Consider the following 17330-nt stretch of genomic DNA (forward strand, 5'->3'; position numbering starts at 1 on the left):
ACTTGTTATGGCCTGATGGGGAGATATTGAACTTTCAAGACTTGAAGGACCATTGTGCCTTCAATCAGGCTAATTTTTTTTTGCTTATTTACAACTGAGGCCCTATATAGGAGTTTTAAAATGATATCAATTAGATTTTAATCTTCTTTGTAAAATTGAACAATCATTGTTGGGGGAAGAGATGGAAATGGTTTCCATTTCTAAACTTCAAAAGGGCTTTCAGAAAGCAGACGTCTAATTCTTCTAGCGAATTGGCCTTAGCATGGGAATTGAGAATTAACATTCACACGTCAGCAGAGCCTTGTTAAGATGGTTTAAAAGGATAAGAGGTCTCACAGGAAACACATATTTGAGAGATGTTTTTCAAATGCCTGTGTAGTGCTTACATTACTCCTGTTATGGCCCATAAGGCTCACTTGATAGCCGCAAACACCTGCCAAAGTTGTAAGACAGCTGCGGGATCTTTCCTACGTGTATTTTGAAAATGCCCCCTGATGATAAAAATTTTTGGATCCGGGTGGTGGTTTTTTTTTGAGTGAAGTTGTTGATTATGTTGTGCCCTGCAACATCAACTTTGTCCTTTTTTGACGATGTCACCTCACAACTACAGTCTTGTGATAAGGAAGATGATAAACTCTGTTTGAGAAAAGCCCTTTTATTAGGCAGGAAGTCAGTCCTACGTGTTTGGAAGGGCTCGGACAGAGCTTCCTTCTGGCACTGGCGCAGTCATCTCCTCTCTTTAATGCTGATGGAAAATCTGACTAATCAGACCACGTTTGTGAGACGGAGGTCATTTTTCCATGTTTGGCACAGTGAGGGTCTCTCATCTCACGCTAGAAGCTTGAGTATTAAATATCAGAGTTTTTAATCTTTATTAAATGCTGTGCTTTTAGAGGTTGGGGGTGGGGGGTTGTAGGGGAGGGAAGGAACATTATCATTTCAGTCATGGGGGCATAAGGAACCAGTGCCATCTGTGACTATCTGACGTACGATTTGAATGTTTTGTGGGGAGGGAAGGAGGAGTAGAAGCATAAAAAGAAGACAGCGCAAGGGATTTTCACGTTTTTGTCAATGACCAGATTTGGAAACTGTATCAGAACTTACTGCTATAAAACAATATTCCTTTATTTTTCAAAAAAGATGTTGAAAGAGTAAAAAAAAAACAACCCAAAGAACATTATAAAAAGACACAACCCCCCCATTTTTCTGCCACAAATTCTACAGTGCACGCCGCGGGAGTGCTACAGTGAGACGTTACGGGGTGAGACGCGCGGGTGGATCCCCAGCCTGCACCTCCGGGGGCTCCTGGAGCTGGTCGCCGAGCCCCACCGCCTCCACCCCGCAGGGCTGAAGGCCTCAGAACCCGCTAAAGGAAGACCCCACGCGCATTGTGTATATTTTGCGGGAGGTGCAGCTGCGATTTCAGGCGTGTGGTTTGTAGAGCCCCCCCCCCCCCCCCCCCCCCCGCTGGGTCTCCGCTAAGAGGGCTCTTCCACTTATTTTCCAGCTCCCCCCCCCCCCCCCCCCATGCAGGCTGTTGCGGTGGTTGATGCCTGAGTCTATTAAAGGAAGGGCCGCGTCTCTTCAGTTCATTTTTCTTTCCCTGTTGTGTTTCCTTTACCCTGTCTTTTGGGGGCTTAGTAGTACTAGAGGAAGGATTCTGAGTGAGTGTTGCTTTTTGGAGACAGCGAGGTCCGTGTGGTAACAAAGGCCTCTTAAAGCCCCAGTGTTGGTGCGCCTTTGGATTCCCAAAGCGGATGCCTCTTATCCGTTCCCTCCTTTCCTCTCTCTTTGTCTGCCTTTCCAAATAGGTTGGAATGGCAGCAAAAACACGACCTCCCCAAAAATGTGCATTATAAATAAAACTAGCCGTTTGGCTGGGGGGAGGGGCATGGCTTTATGGCCAGGCATTGGTTTTCATCGTCTTTTTTTTTAGGGACAAAGGGGATGCGTTTCCCCTCCTGCCGAGGACGAGTCAGTATCGTTTGAGACAGTGCAGTCTGAATGTGAGCATCTTACAGGCCTGCAGTGTAGGGTCCATTGACATCAGCCTTCCAGAATTAGGCTTTCTAAGCACAAACAAACAGCTTTTATTGGTTAATGAACATGCAGGATTTAGTGAGGAATTACACATACACCGAGGTGGAGAGGGGGAGGGAAAGGGATTATTGGGGGGGATTACACACACACACACACACATACATATACATACACACATACACACACATATACACATACACATATACACACACACATATATACACATACACACACACACACACACACATACACACACACACATACACACACACACATACACACACACATATATATACATACACACATATATACACATACACACATATATACACATACACACACACACACACACATACATACACACACACATACACACACACACACATACACATATACACACACACATATACACACACACATATACACACACACATATACACACACACACACACACATATACACACACACACATTATACACATACACACAGATACACACACATACACACACATACACACACACACCTACACACACACCTACACACGCAGGTGGAGGGAAAGAAGGCTAGTGGTGGACTGCAAACGTGTAGGTGGAAGGAAGGGGGGGGGGCCCGGAAGGGACGGAAACACATGGGGGAAAAGAGGGTGAAGAAACAAAGCTTAGGAGGAGAGACAGTTGGGGTAGATGGGGGAAATGAGACGGGGGGGGGGGGGAGAGAGGGTGTAGAAATGGAGGGAAGACTAAGGGATAGATGGGGGGAAATGCAGATGGCGAAACAGAGTTTGTAGGGCAGCGGCTTAGGGAGGGGAAGGGTTTGAGAGACTTCCTGTCCTGACGTGGCACTGCAAGGAGCAGAGGACGCTGCTTGCACAAATAAACCTTGAAGAGTTGCTAATAGATTTTTCATGGCATTTTTGAGGATCGGTTTGTATTCTTAAGTGTGAAATCCATTACTGTAACTGCAGCCTGAAACTGAAACACCAAGGGCCGTGTAGCTCCATAATGTTATTTACAGGAAGATTGAAGATTAGGATATTTGTGGTTTATTCAAAGCTTTACACCATGCGATAACTTCAGCAGTGGTTATTATTGTCGTCTTTCTATTGCCTGAAGAAATGAACACGTTGGCAAGGAAGCAAGATGTAAGGCTTTTCAAAATGTGGAACATCTGTATACTTCTTCACTTGTTGATTTGCTAGTAGAGGCAAAACATGCCTAGAAATTGGAAGTATAAATTTGCCTAATTGCCTCCCTTCAAACCTTGCCTGTATAAAATGTTAGTATATAAAACCGCAGAACCGCAAACAATCATGCAGTGGAAGTCACGGGGTCAAATGGGATTAGCCTCCTTTCCCCATAGACCCGACACGGAGGAAACCTTTTATCAAATCCCCGTAGACTCTTGAGGTTGTTGAATTGTATTTCACTCAACACATCTCCATTTCTCTAATCTATGCCAGTTGCTGGAGTTTCTAAACCTTGACTGCTAATTGTAGTTGCTGGTCTTACATCTGTTTGCTATCATGCTGACATAGTAAACGTAGTAATGTTGTAGCCGTGTGAGGTAAGGGATGTTTGCTTCCTCCAGGCCTACCTTGGTATAGCTAAGGGTAACTCCCACCCTGCAGCTGTAGAACCTATTTTTTGCCCTTCGTTGGAAGTAACTGTCTAAGTCCGTCTACAGTTCGGTGCCACCTTCCTCTAATTATGTCTGAGGATCAACCGAAGCCCTGATGCCACTGCATGTTGTTGGCTCGTGCCTCTTCTCGGGAGCTTGACACAGCTCCCCTCTCCTTGTATTTACTACTGAGCTCTGTATCTGTCCCAAGCAGGCTTGAATTCTGTCACCCGTTTGTGCGCTGCTACCTCTGCTGGTAGCTTATTCCAGTCACCTATTACCCTCTCAGCAAAAATAAATAAATAAATAAATAAAAATTCTCTGAACCTCTCTCCGTCCAACTTCATATCGTGACTGCTTGTCACAGATTTTTTTTTTAAATGGAGAAAGCCACTTTCTTGTAGTTTAAAGTGTGCTAAATATCCTTTCCCCCTTCCCTTCTTTCTTCTAGCGAGTTCATTTTGAATTCCTTAAGCTTCCGTCCTTTTGGTGTCCTTATTGAGGGTAAGGTCTCGAGATGGGGGTCTCACTAGTTAACTATACAAGGTCAATATTTCATCCTTTTTCCATCTGGTGATAGTTTTACTTATGCATCTGTAACCCCTCTTAGGAGGTACATACAATACCGTGAGGGTCCAACCTGTCTATAGCAAGGGGCGCGCTCTCTGATTTGTTTTGTGGGGTTCAGCAAGTGGGTCACGTAGATGTTGGAAGTGGACCCGGAAAAGGCGGTGAGGTGGTTAGCGCTTCTCCCTTTCTCTCTCGATCTGGTCAGGGAGAGAGAAGCCCCTCTCTCCCCCCCTCCATGAACTCTGCCCCCCCAGAGTAGTTTCCCTTTTGTTGGCCTCCCTTTGAGAGCTGGAAAAACGAGTGCTGGAAGATGCCCATGAGCAGTTTTCAACGTCCATTCATGTAGTAAATCCCAGCCAGCAACTGTAAACATGGCACATGGAGGGCAGAGAGACAACAAGGAATTAATCAGAATTCATGGGATATTCAGGGAAGGCCAACATTTGATCAAAATAACGATATGTCGTATGCTAGAGCCTGCTAATGCATGGTTCTTCCCTTCTTTCTTCCGTTAACGTTCTCCAAACACTTCTTAACAGACCCCCCGTATGGCTTACATTCTTTGATACTCGGGTACCCCTCTTTCCGCATGTTAACCTCGCCCCGTCACCAAAGGACTGGCAAACCATACTCTTCCGACCCCCTCTTCCTTCCTCTGTGGGACGTGGGCTTCACATCTCTTAATTCCCCAGGGCTTCTTACTCCATGCTCCTGCTTTAACCCGCTCCTTACTGGAACTCGCCCTCACTCTCCCAGCAGCGTGCGGGTCTCCCCGGTCTCTTTACGGGCTCTGGCCATCCTTGGAGGGTACTCTTTTTGTTTTGGAGCCACCCCTTTCTCCCAGCTCCCTGCCGTTTCCTCAGGGGGAGGAATCGCCTCTTCTCAAGCACCTTGGCCTCGGGCCTCTTCCCTTGAGGGGGGGGGGGGAAGTTCACTGCGGGTCCCTGCTCCCTACTGGGAGGGTCCCTGGGGTCCATCACCCCACAGGCTTGGGTACTCCAGGCTCCCTACATCCTGGAGGGTCCCTCCCGTCCTCCCCGCCACTCCATACTCATAGAGGGCGATTCCTGCTGAATTGACCTAGAATTTATACCTTTCCAGGCCGCTCTCCCCCCACCAATCATCTCTCTTAAGGGGACAGACGCCCTACCACACCCCTTAACACACAGACCGGTTAACATAACTGAATAAACCCCCAAAACATCAGTTGATCAGTATCAGACCAACAAACACTTCTTTCCCAAACTCTTCCCAACAAAGATAACCGTTGGGCTCCCCCGTCCAAAATGCCTTTTACCACTAAACATGATAAGAGGAAAATTGGTGACCCCCCCCATCTCAGCGTGCTGTTAGCTTTCCCTATGGTTTTATTACATTGGCTGGCAACAGAGCTTGAGCCTAGGGGGGAGGTCTAGGCAGGGCCAGTGCTACAACTAGGTAGTCACCTACAGCGCCAGACCCAGGAGGAGGGGGAGGCAAAATCCCGCCAGCTTCCTCTGGAGCCCCCCCCCCTACCAGCAGCTGAAGAAGAGAGAGAGAGAGAGAGAGAGAGGGAGGCTAACAGAAGGAAGCTTGGCCTTAGGAGGGAAGATAAACAGAAATGAATACTAAGGAGGGTGTGGGGAGAGGGGAGTGCTGGGCAGGTGGGGTTATAGAGGAGAATATGCTGGGGGGGGGGGGGGTTAGTGAGGGTGTATACTGAGTGTGTATGTGTGCTGTGCAGGTGGGGGCAGAGAGTGTGCATAGAGCGGATGGCAGAATAGAAAAAGCGAGGGGGGGGGGGAGAGACTGAAATGAATGGTGAGGAGAGGCGGAGAGAAAGGGGGAGAGCCCTGGGCAGGTGGAGGCACAGAGGAGAGTATGCGGGAAGGTGTAGGCGAGTGTGTACACTGAGCAGTTGAGGGTAGAGAGAGTATCTGTGTGTGTGCTGAGTGCGTGGCTATGGAGAAAGCGTGAAGGTGCTGAGCAGGTGGCAGGGTGGAGAGAGAGGATGCTGGTACTGTGGAAAGGGGGCAAAAAGACTGGGGTGATGCTGATGTGCTAGGCATGGAAGGAAGAGAGGAGACACGCTGGGTAGGGGGAGAGAGAGGGGGTGGTGCTGGGGACTGTGGGTAGAGGGGTGAAGAGAAGAGAATGGTGGGCAGAGGGTGAAGCAGAAGATTGAAGGTGTGGGGGGGAGGGGGAGCACTGATGAGGAGCTGCTGCCTAATACCCTTGCACCAGCCCTGGGTATAAGGCTGAGGCACTGAAGAGCGGTGGGTGTGCAGATGCTGTACCTCCTGCCCCACCAGCGTGCCCAAGGAATGGGACAGGATATTGGACATTGGGGGTGGAAGGCCTGGGGCAATTAGCCTGATTTGCACCTCTGTCTTTCCCCCCCAGGATCATCTGTGCTGAGTACTCGTAGGTCCCTTTCCTGTCTGCTAGTGTCCTCGTTGCTGATAAGTAGCTAATGGACTTCTGCATTCCAGAGATATAATTCTGTTCTTTTTTGCACTGAAGCAAGCTTCCATACCTGCGACCGTTCCTTCGCTTGAACCCTGTCCCAGATTTTTGTGTTGGCTGCAAGCAGACGCCTCTTTCTCTCAAGTTCCTTTGCAATGTCACTAATGAGGATATTGAAAAGAATTGGTCCTGGCATCAAGCTTGGAGGTAGCCCATTGAGCGCTTTACCTTCAGCAGCAGCTGCTCTTTAATTCTATTTCTTAACCAGTTCCTCAACTGCTTAATATCAGGATTGGGCCACTGGTGGAGCTTGCACCGGATCCTATGGTCTTGTCATAATATCATAAGAAATTATCTTACTAGGTCAGACCGAGGGTCCATCAAGCCCAGCATCCTGTTTCCAACAGTGGCCCAATCCAGGCTACAAGTACCTGGCAATTACCCAAAACAGTAAAAACAAAAAAAAAAACCCCATGCTGCTATTATGCAGTGACAAGTAGTCACTTTTCCCACATCTGTCTGGTTAATAAGTTTATGGACTTCTGCAACCCATTTTTAAGCCCAGCTATACTAGCTGTCTATACCATATCCTTTGGCAATGAATTCCACAGATTAATTGTGCATTAAGTGTGAAAGAATTTTCTGTGATTTGTTTTAAACGTGCTACTTACTTAACTTCATGGAGTTTCCCCCTTGGTTTTGTATTATTTGAAAGAGTAAATAACAGATTCACATTTATTCATTCTATACCACTCATGATTTTATAGAACTCTATCCTATCCCCTGACCCTGGGATTGTCTGATCCTGACCCCAAGCCTCTGACGTTATCACTGTGGATGAGGTCTGCCTGGGAACCTGATGCTTATCAACTTTGGGGTGAATTTTCAGAGCGACGGGCATAAAAATGAGCAAAAATGCATGTAAGAAGCCTATACTCGCATGATTGGTATTTTATAAAAGTGAAAAAATATGCACGTTCTTTACGCTTTGCGCGCACACATGCATGTAAGAAAGGGGTGGTCTGGATGTACTCCAGGGCAGGAGGAGGAGAAGGTTATGTGCATAAGTTGCTGTTTTAAGTCGTGCTCGCAATTTGCCAACTTGCGAATTTTACACCTACTAATTATTTGGCATAATTGATATTAGACTTTGTTTATTGTGTGTTATCGGCCGGGTGGGAAGGTGTGGGGTGAACTGGGGGAGTTCCGGCTGAAGAACCAGGAGGGTCTTGATGATCTGGAGAAGGACCTGGGTGAACTGGCGAAGTAATTGGTAAGTTGCTTAATTTCAGTTGCACGTGCGTGTTTTAAAATATGCTGATTTGCGGACGTACGTCGGATTTTACACAAGTAAGCTCTTTTATTTTCATGCGTAAAATATACATGCATATATTTTTTTAAATAGGAAAATGCCCATTCAATGCACTGACGTATTCGCTTTCAGTGCATTGCATGTATTCTGGGGTAAAGAGATGCATAGGTTTTGATATGTATTGATACGCAAGGTTTATAAAATACTAGGTGCACATATGCCGTCGCGCAGAGTTGCTTGAAAGTTATCGTCCCTTTGTCCTTCTGAAGTCCAGATGTGCCACATCCACTATTTTTCCCTGAACATCTGTCTTTGTCTACCTATCACAGGGTGTTGCTGTCTGTCGCAGTAGATTTGAGACAAATTTATGATAATGGGCTTTCATCTATTTTAAGCTTGTAGAATGCAAATGTGACAGAGAATGTGGGAGGGAAGATGTGAATAAAATAAAATGTTTGCTTACATTAGGAGCAAAGAGATGATGCGACTGTTCTCTAGGGGGCTGTACTGCTTTTAAAAGATTAATTCTGGTATAGCAACTGGAAGACGCAGCAGAGCCCTTTAAAGGTGTCTTTTGCATGGGGAAAACCTTTCAAAAGTGGGAGAGAAACAGACCTTTATCTGACAGTGGAGAGTCTGTGTTTTTCCTGTAGGTGCCAGATTTATTTTGCTGGAATCTAGCCAAATGATATGCAGGGCGGCTAACTGAGAACAGATTTGAACTCTTGGCATTGTATTTTATTGTAATATAATATAGTTTGGGGGGAATAAGGATAAGAAAAATGTGTTTGGGATTTTTTTTTTTTTGCCTTTTTATGACGTGTAGTATCTCTAAGCAGGATTGATTGAGCCAGTTATGAATCGAATGCCAAAAAAAAAAGTTCTCAGACAGCTCAGCTTAGAAACGTACACCTCAGTCCCCTAAAGCAAAGGCCCTTTCCCGTCCCCAGCTCTGGTTCCTCGCTCGTGCTGATTATCAGCATTTTTCCCCTCTCTTCTCCTTTCCTCCCTTTTAAAAAAAATAAAAAATGTTTTGCCATAGCAGCTTGAAGTGCGCCAGCAGAAGGATTCGTTTGACACATGAGTTAGGAATTGCGATGAGAGAGAGAGAGAGAGAATTTATACTGAAGGACTACAGAGATCCCATTTCTTTGCCCAAGTGTACGATATAAGGACCCAGAATAATGAATTTTTTTCATTTTATTTAGCCCCACCAGCTTTTATCATGGGAAGTACTGTACATACGTCTCATAGCATATAGCAGGTCATTGGCTCGTGCCGATTTTTTTTTTTTTTAATTAGCTGTCTGGTGCTTAATTTTGCCCCATTACACGATAGCCTTGTGACTTTTCAATCCTTAACAGGAGACTTCATTAGGACCCGAATCGTCTTTTTTTTTTGTTTGTTCCTGCGATGTAGGGTTCTGGTGGTCGCGTTAGTCCTCGAGAAAACCGGAGTCTTTGTAGCGTGCGATACCTTGTCAAGAGACGGCATTAAAAAAAATGTACTTTGGTGAGCCTTGAAGACTTCTGCAGATTTTCAGAGGCTTTGCTTGGGGTTATCGGCACGCCTTAGTTCTGCTTTCGGTTCCCCTTCATTTTCACTGCTTGCACTGGAACCGGTGCAGGTATTTGAGCTGTTTTGTTCCTTGGATCTCATTTCCCCCCTTCCCATTCTTTCGCAGTAAATACGTCTGGCCTTGTGACTCTGACGGGTTAGATTCATTTAATTTTCTTAAGGAGTATTATTTGACCGTAGGCTTCAAGCACTGGAAGGCCACTGCAGAAAACCCACTGTTCCACCCAATCATCCAGCAGTTTGGTGCTGATGTGTTTTGTATTCTGATAGCCTGTGCCAGTGTTTTGTACGAAAACGCGTACTTGTAAATGGGTTGTGAGCAGCCCTCCTCTTGCCACTATTCCTTTGTGGATGCAAAGTTTGCATTTCCAAGCCCTGAATGTACGAGCAGCGAGCTGAGTTTCCCACGCTGCCGCTGGGCTAGTGGGGTAGGAACCGCAAGCGAGGTCGTATCCACAACTGTTAATTAGATACAGTTTCAAATAACAGCATTCTCAAGAATGGGCATAACTTAAATGGAAATAAAAATAAAGTTGGATTCCCAGAGGAAGGTTTAGCCTGTGAATCAGTGGAGCGGTGCTTTGGTTGTCAACTCTAAACTTATTTCTGGAAGTTTCATCATATGGCTTGAAAGGCTGAGCTTATTTAAATTCTGTTGTTTTAAAAAAAGAAAAAAGAGAGATCAGCTGACTCGGTCTCCATTAGGAAATTAACCTCTGTGTGTGCATATGTATTTGCAATAGATATTCATGAGTATGCAAAGTCCAAGGACATCACAGAAGCATGTTGAAAAATAACTAGTAATTCTGCAAATCTTATTTTAAAAAAGTGATGGTGTTTACTATTTAGCACAGGGGGTAGCCAACTCTGGTCCTCGAGTGCCGCAAACAGGTTGGGCTTTCCAGGATATCCACAATGAATATGCATGAGATGTATTTGCATGCACTGCCTCCGTTGTATGCAGACTTATCTCATACATAATTATTGCCTGAAAACCAGGATTGGAGTTGCCTACCTTTGATTTAGTACATGTTAACGTTGCGTGTGTATGTTAACTCTATTCAGTTTAAAGAAAAAAATATCACTGTTATGATCATAAGAGCATAAGAAATTGCCATGCTGGGTCAGACCGAGGGTCCATCAAGCCCAGCATCCTGTTTCCAACAGAGGCCAAACCAGGCCACAAGAACCTGGCAATTACCCAAACACTAAGAAGATCCCATGCTACTGATGCAATTAATAGCAGTGGCTATTCCCTAAGTAAACTTGATTAATAGCCATTAATGGACTTCTCCTCCATGAACTTATCCAAACCTTTTTTGAACCCAGCTACACTAAGTGCACTAACCACAATCCATTCTTTCGACTATAAAAAAAAAAAAAAAAAAAAAGTAGAAGTATCGTAGTTTTCTCACAAAACTTGTATCCTCTTGTAAGTGAGTGGTTTTGCTCACGTGTCATGGCAGCCACTGACTGGATTATAGTCTCTTGGAATATGTACAACTGAGGAGAAGCTGATGACAGAGTGGATTGAATTCAGCATTCGGTTTCCCCACCGAGGTTTCGCCAGGATTGCTTACCGCAGAGGCCATGGCAGCCTTTTCTTGCAAACAGACGGAGCCATTAACTGGCAGTGTCGATTTGTTGTAAAGGATGAGGAAAGGTCGGAGGAATTGCTCTTCTTACAGGGAAACCCCAACCTCCTGTGTCTGCCCCCACAGCGTTCCACTGTCCGTCCGTAGGCGTGCGGAAAGAGACCGGTTGCAGTTTCGTTGTGGGGGAAACCTGTGTGCAACAACAGGAAGCCGTGCTTGGGGCATCCTTTTGAAACCAGACAGCTTATTATCCCTTTGAGGCAACACCTGTTTTTAGAAATATTCCACGGTCTGATAATTCCTATTAACTGGCAACGTTATCTGAAAACAACTTGCGTGGGCAGAAACGTCATCATGCACTTATTGGTGTTGAAAAGCGTTAATTTGCGCCGTTCTGTAACTGGCAATCCTTAACTTGCAATGCAAAAAAAAAAAGAAATAAAATTTGAATTGTTCAATATCTTTTACTTATAAACGTGCTGCAAAATAGCAAAAAAGAATTACAGTAGATAAGAACAATGTCAGATTTCCTGTTTAGGTTGATTACATTTTGGACAGCATCTGCCTTGAGATGATTTGCATGCTGTAATAAAAGGAGGAAATACACTTGCAGTGCCCTTCGGGGCATGAGCTTCTAGCTGGAAAGTCAGGAGAGGGCTGAGAGTGGGCCTAACCAATAGATTAATAATACTGTCAATGTTGTGTCGTTTGGAAGCTGTCCAGCATTACCGAAGGGGGAGCAAAGATTTGAGGCTGCGTATATCCTCGGAAGACTTGAAAGGTAATGAAGAAAAATGCAATAATGCAGAATAACAAAACGCGTGGGGGGAACTCCCCTACACTTCACCCAAGGCCAAGCAGTCTCATATGGAGGTGCTGGGAATGAGTACTGGATAAGGAGATTAGCTTGTGAGCTGTCTTTGTGCTATCTCGTTGGAACCCGCAGTCTCAGGATTACGAGGTTTGGCTCCACTTGCCGATGGACATCTGCTCCTGCCTTCACTGATGGTTGCAGGAGGATCATCTGAGAAAGGGAATTAGCTTGTCCTCTTCAGCCTAGTTGGTACTAATGACAGATGCGAGTCTCCTCTGTTGGGGGGCTCACTGCCTGGAATTAATGGCCCAGAGGTGCTGGAATGCCGAAGAGTCCCACTGGAACATCAATTGCCTGGAGGCCCGGGCAGTACAGCTGGCATGCTTGCAGTTCAGCCAAAGACTGCAGAATCAAGCTGTTTGCGTGATGTCAGACAGTGCGATGACAGTGGCCTATATCAATTGCAGGGAGGAACCAAGAGCCAGCAAGTGTCGCAGGAAATAGACTAGCTGATGGTATGGGCAGAAGGTCATTTGCAGATGATCTTGGCCTCTCACATTGCAGGAAAAGACAACATAAGAGTGGACTTTCTCGGCAGGGAGAGTCTGGACCCAGGAGATTGGGTGTTGTCAGCCGAGGCGTTTCAGCTGACTGTGGATTGCTGGGGCCTTCCATTCCTAGACCTGCTGGCGATTTCTCAAAATGCGAAGGTTCCTCGCTTCTACAATCGCAGGAGAGATCCATGGTCCCTGGGAATAGACGCTCTCATATTGGTCTGGCTGGAAGACCAATTACTTTATGCCTTTCCTCCATGGCCCTTGCTGGGCAAGATAATTTGCAAGATCAAAGGCCACAGGGGGCTAGTACTCCTGGTGGCGCCAGACTGGCCCAGGCGTCCGTGGTATGCAGATTTGTGACGACTCCTGGTGGAGGCCCCCCCTTTGTGTTCCGCCACGCATGGATCTGCTTTAGCAGGGACCGGTTCTTCACAAGTATCCTACTCGATTCTGCCTTACGGTTTGGCCCTTGAGAGGGCTTGCCTGTTAAAACATGGTTATTCCTCTGCGGTGATTGCCACTTTAGTCCGCGCTCGCAAATTCTCTACTTCCTTGGCTTATGTGCGGGTCTGGAGAGTTTTTGAGGCTGGTGTGAGGAGCGGGGTGTTCTTCCTCGTTCAGTTAAGATCCCTCTCGTTCTGGATTTTTTGCAGGATGGATTGAGTAAAGGCTTGGCCCTTAATTCCTTGAAAGTGCAGATTGTGGCTCTTGCCTGTTTCAGAGGCTTGATGAATAGAGTTTCCTTGTCTCATCCTGATGTGGCCTGTTTCTTAAAGGGAGTGAAGGACTTTAGGCCTCCCTTGAGGTCACCGGTTCCATTAAGGAGTCTTAATTTGGTGCTGGACTTTTTGGCAGGCCCTAAGTTCCAACCACTGCGTAGCCTTTCCTTATGGTTGTTGACTTTGAAGACTGTGTTCCTGGTGGCTATATGTTCTGTGCATCGGGTTTCTGAGCTTCAGGCCTTGTCTCGCTGGATGCCATTACTTCAGACGACTCCAGGGGCGTTACAGCTGTGTACTATTCCATCCTTCTTGCCCAAGGTAATCTCGGACTTTCATTTGATCAGGCCATCTCCTTGCCATCCCTGGATAAGGTCAGGGATGCAGAGAAGTTTCGTATTTTGCGCTCCTTGGATGTTAAGCGTCTTGTCATGCAGTATCTGGAGGTTTCTGAGTCTGTGTGCGGTGGCTTTGGCCTGTATCGGAGCTGCAGGGGTCATTTTCATCCTGCTCATGAACGGCCAGCAGGTTGACAGAAGACCTCTTCTCTTTGGCTCTGATTGCCTTAGGATTTCTGCTCGATTTGTGTTTTGTCCCAGGACTTGTCTGATTGGGCTTGCTGTGGGTTCTTTCACTCTGCAGAGGGAACAAACAGGGCAGCTCCTTTCCTTAAGCTCGTTCTCGTTACCCAGCGGGCATTTTATTATTATTATTATTATTATTATTATTATTATTATTATTATTATTATTTTTATTTTTATTTTTTTTACTACCGAGTGAGCATGAGGCACCGCTGCCTTAACGTCCCACCACATTCGGTGTCACGGGGGTATGCCTAAAATACACTTAAACACTAATGAGGTATATGTTGAAAAAGAAATGTGGAGATCTCTATTTAAAAAAAAAAAAAAAATCTGAAGTTTTTTGAGTTATTTTTCACAGAGGCTTCCATCATTTTTATTTTTTAAAAAGCCCAGACAATCTATCATGATAAAACGTCTGTATCAGGGGTGGAAAGTTACTGGGCACCCAGAAGATGCTGCTTGGAGCCGGCCCAGGGGGGATCCACTGCCGGCGGTGACAGGGAGGGTCTGATGAGAGCCTCTGCGGGCTGGAACTGTTCCCTGCCACTCGGAAAAAGAGAGGCGGGGGTGGGGAGACCAAAAAAAGCTAAGCAAACAAAATAATAGGAAACCACGCAAAACCAAAAATGACAAAAAAGAAAGACACAAAACCAAAGCAGAAATACAGATAAAAAAAGCACAAAAATAAGTCTGAAAAAAAAATTACAAGGAAAAGTACATTTTCACCCTGGTTCATAAACATTTTGGCTGACACCCGGGTTTTCCAAACATTTTTTCTACCCGGTGGATGATAATTTTATTGTACACTTATTTCTTATGTTGGTAGGAGCTGTGAAACTGAAAATAAGAACAGCAATTTTGAAGGGAAAGAGAGAGAGCTGGGAATACGAAGCGCAGTTTACAGGAAAGGAAGGCTCCGGATGAGGCGATAGGCCGCACACACGGGAACGTTAACCTTAATTTTTCACCAGATTACATGGTTCCTACAAAAAGAATCTTTTTTTTTTTAACTCCTGAGAGCCACGGGATACATCCAGGAACAAGTTTCCTCCTCCTGTGGCATTCATCAGGGGTTACAAATGGAAACTGGTTTGCCCAGTTATAAATTCAAAAGAAACCCTACTGCTTTTATTTGAAAGGTTCAATGCTAGACTTGGGTTCTCAGGCCTGCACCTGTTGACCCGTTTCTGGTCCTGTGGCTGCACCGCAGAAGCAGTTCTTGCTGGAAACTATTTTTGTTTTCATGTGCATTTTATCTTTTCTTTTCCGGAAGGGGGGGGGGGGGGGTGAGGTCCCCGCATTGTAGCTCAGTCTTCACTGGGGACACAGAAAGCAGGTTAGAGAGAGGCGACCATAGCGGAATTCAAGCTGTAAAACCCAGTGACTGGAAATTTCCAGGGTGCAGGGGCTTCGTATGATGCACGTCTTATAGATATATTTTTGTGGTAAAAAAAAACCAAAAACAAAGAGCGAGTTGACTTGAGCTTACGGAAACCCGCGTAGGTGGGGGAGGAAAGCCTAGATGGCAGCCGCTGACTCTCTGAGTTACAGGATTGACATCCCAAGCCTTCAGCTGTGCTCAAGATTCGGAAATCAAAATAAGAGACTCGCATGGCGCTTCCTGGAGGTTCCTTTCGTAGCTTGTCAAAGATTTTTTTTTTCCCTAATTAAAATGGTTACTGTGCACACATGGCAATGAAGCAAACTATTTGTTTGAATAGTGGTTTTGTTAAACGGTGTGGCGCCCACCTGCCTCTGCTGTTGGGGGCACTTATAGTGGTGCATGAAAGCAGTGCGACCGGTTCAGCGGCCGTGCCGAGATCCGGATTTTCGTTTCTTGGCCCGGCTTCAGCCCATTTTTTCACCTAACGGTGACTGCTGGTGGCCCAGACTCCCGGCGCCCGCAGGCTGGGTTCTAGGGTAGAGGGCGCACTGTGGCCCCTGGCCAAGGACCATGGCAGTGATGACTGGGCAAGGAAGTGGTGGTGGGGGAGAGTATTAAAAACGGGTGGAGGGAGGAAAAAACCTGGGTAACTGTGAACGGAGTCTCTTCGTGCTGTAGCCCTCGGGGGAGGCCGATTCTGATTGAACTGAAAACCTGAAGAAGCAGAAGGAAACTGGTGGGCAAACTGCTCCCCCTCCCCCCCCTCCCCCCCCTCCACACACACCCAAAAAAAACAAAAAATCAAGCCAACTTTCTAGCAGTCATAGGAACGGATTTATGGTTTAAGTGTTGGGTTTTTTTTTATTATTTGAGAAAAATAATTTAGCATGCCCACAACTAAATTCTCCCATTGACACGTGCTCTATCTGATTGATTAACCATTCAGTTTTACACACTCTGGGGCCAATGCAATACGGTGCTCTCAGCCGAGGGCACTCTTTAACCCACAGTTGGACGCAGGTTGCATAGGCACTAACTAATCCCCTTATGCAATAAGGGGATTAGTGCCTACACCACCGCATGTCCAATGCATGCTGAAACTAATAGGGCTCATCACATGCAAATGCATGATGATGAGGCTATGAGCAATCACCCGCAATGCAAAAAAAAAAAAAGGTGTGAATAAGACGCATATTTTTATGCTAAAAAACTAACGCCTGCCCAGAGCAGGCGTTAATTGCTGAGCACTCTCAAAATTTGTACAGAAAAGCAGAAAATACTGCTTTTCTGTACATCCTCCTACTTAATATCATTGCAATGTTAAGTAGGAGGAATAAAAATCTTAAAATAATAAAAAAAGTGCCGGCGGTCGGGTTCGGGAAATGGACGCTCAGTTAATAATTGGCTATGTGTCAATTAGGAAAACGGACGCTGATAAATTCAGCGTCCGTTTTCTAAACCGGTGGACAGCCGACCCCTAATTTAAATATTGCATGGCGCCCCCGGGAGGGGCGCTTGGGGGCAAGTTAGGAAAGCGGGCGCTGAGGGTTCAGCAGCCGCTTTCAGCGCATTTAAATTGCATCAGCCCCTGAGTTTGATTAAGTTCAGTGGAGGAAAAGCATCCGCACTAGAGTTGCACAGATGCGACTCAGCTCTTCTTGCTACGTGCAGTAACCCTCTGCTCTGTCCTTGATGTGGTAGTGAGGCAGGGCTGGGAGTCGGCCTCATACTGTGCAGGATGTGAAAAGGAGAGACGTACTGTAGATGAACTGTATTCTGAGGACAGCCGTTACTGCCAAGTACCCCTTTTTGACCAAGCTGATAGATCATTACCTGTGTAATGACTGCTGATTTACAGAACTGTGGCACATAATCAAAATGTGCTATTCGATTAGGACTCTGGTTACGGAAATTGCTCATCGGCTGTATTGATTTTCCATTTTGCTATTGGCCGCACGCTGTAATTGTTGCTGAGAGCTTGGCGTTTTACCACTGTAGACACATTTTAAAAGGGAAGGCCTCGCTGCTGTTACCATGGATTGGATTAGATGTGGATTTAGTTACTCGTTTAAGGCAAGCTACAAACTCAGAAGGTATTTCCCAGCCCCAGAAGTC

General features: G+C 45.9%; 1 long non-coding RNA gene across 1 annotated transcript in view; it reads left to right on the top strand.

Moving 5' to 3' along the window:
* LOC115086735 overlaps positions 1-17330 on the top strand; it is a 106536-nt gene that overhangs the window by 77364 nt on the left and 11842 nt on the right. The window lies entirely within an intron of this gene.

The sequence above is a fragment of the Rhinatrema bivittatum genome, chromosome 3 (assembly GCF_901001135.1).
Source record: "Rhinatrema bivittatum chromosome 3, aRhiBiv1.1, whole genome shotgun sequence".
Lineage (NCBI taxonomy): Eukaryota > Metazoa > Chordata > Amphibia > Gymnophiona > Rhinatrematidae > Rhinatrema > Rhinatrema bivittatum.